This window comes from Thamnophis sirtalis, unplaced genomic scaffold (assembly GCF_051295495.1).
Source record: "Thamnophis sirtalis isolate CommonGarterSnake01/CBP01778 unplaced genomic scaffold, rThaSir2_p1.2 scaffold_11, whole genome shotgun sequence".
NCBI lineage: Eukaryota > Metazoa > Chordata > Lepidosauria > Squamata > Natricidae > Thamnophis > Thamnophis sirtalis.
In genome coordinates this window covers 30,927,091-30,928,642 of record NW_028261391.1, presented here as the reverse complement: position 1 = coordinate 30,928,642, position 1,552 = coordinate 30,927,091, and positions in this window count along the sequence as shown.

Genomic DNA, 1,552 nt, shown 5'->3' with positions numbered 1-1,552 from the left:
CAGGTTTCAGTAATACATGCCAGGTCTGCCCCCTCGTCTAAAATTAGGTCCTGGACGAGGGGAGCTTTGTGAACCACAGACCTGGCTTTTAGCAACAACAGCCTGAGACCAGGGCCCTGACAACTCTCGCCATCTGGTCCTGGAGTGGAACTAACAGGACCGGAAGGAGGGATCGCTGTGACGTAGCGAACACTCCTTCCCCGGTAATGGCTAGCCCTGAAGTTCCCGTTGTACCTGCCCTCCCCATAGTGACCGTAATGCTCCGGCCCACCCCCGCACTCGTAGACCCCATTTCCCCAGATTCTTTTCCCTCTTATAAAATTGAACCTAGGGCTAACCAAAGAGGGTAAAAATGGGAGATTTAGAATAAGCAAATGGAAATAACTTCTTTCTGTAACATCATTTTAGCAATAAAATTTGATGCCACAAAATATCCCTATCAATGTAGATTGCTTTTAAAAAAATATACAGCTGTAGAGTGGGGAGCAGAGGGAAAAAAAGCTTTCCGTTGTTTTAACTGTATGTGGCTTTTACAAGCAAAGAAGGGATATTGTTAAATCTCAATACTACACGGAGAAGAGAGCCAGTTTCATTAAGGCACCAGGGGATGGTGAGCCTTAGTTCCATTTTAGATATGAAGCAAGTTGGGTGATCTTGGGCTCTCTCTGAGACCTGAGAAGCAGACAAAAACATTGCAGAGATTAGAATAGGGAGCCTCCCATGAGTATAACACTGACTTGAAGGCACATACACATGAAAAAAAAATTGGGAACAGCATGTCTTGTGGTTTTTTCAGTATGGATTTGGGTTGCTGTTTATCAAAATGGAAAAATGTACCCAATCCAAAGTCTCTTCCCATCCAAATACATTTTTGTTCCTGTAAAAAAAGATCCAGCCATTGAATATTGGGTGATTTGGGGGCCAGGTATTGTTTTAAATTCCTGGCTTCAACACGAGACAGGATTGAGGATAAAATGAGAATAAAGAATACTATGTAGGAAACAAGGGCTTTTCAGTGTAATAAATGCCTACTTGCTTTGCGAGTTGTCTGCAATTTGGAAAAAAGTTAAACACCATGCAATCAAATCATGTTTGTGCGAGGCAGTCCCACTCGTGGACACGTTTGGTTGTGAGGAAGCCCCATTGAAGCTGATCGGGTACTTGCTGAGAAAACATGCGTAAAATCACAGAGCATTCAATTATTCTCCCAGGAATTATCCCCGTCTTCACCACCTTTTCCGGAGATGGGAGAAAAAAGACGCAATCTGGAGCGTCTGAAGGGCAGGAGAACACTCGATTTGGCACCTTAAGTCCGCGTTTGCATTTCCAAACATTTCACTCCCAAACATCGCACTTCCCTTTTTCTCACTTTCTGAACTTCGCTCTGACAACCCGAAAGTTCAGCTACGACATCGCGGGAGAGGTGACGATTTCATGCCACACCTCCCGCTGCCATGGTAACACGGCCGAGGCTGGAGACAGAATACTAAGTCCCTCCTTCTCGGTTGGTACCTTGCTACGCCTGCGCACTGCGCTTCAGCGTCGGTTTGTC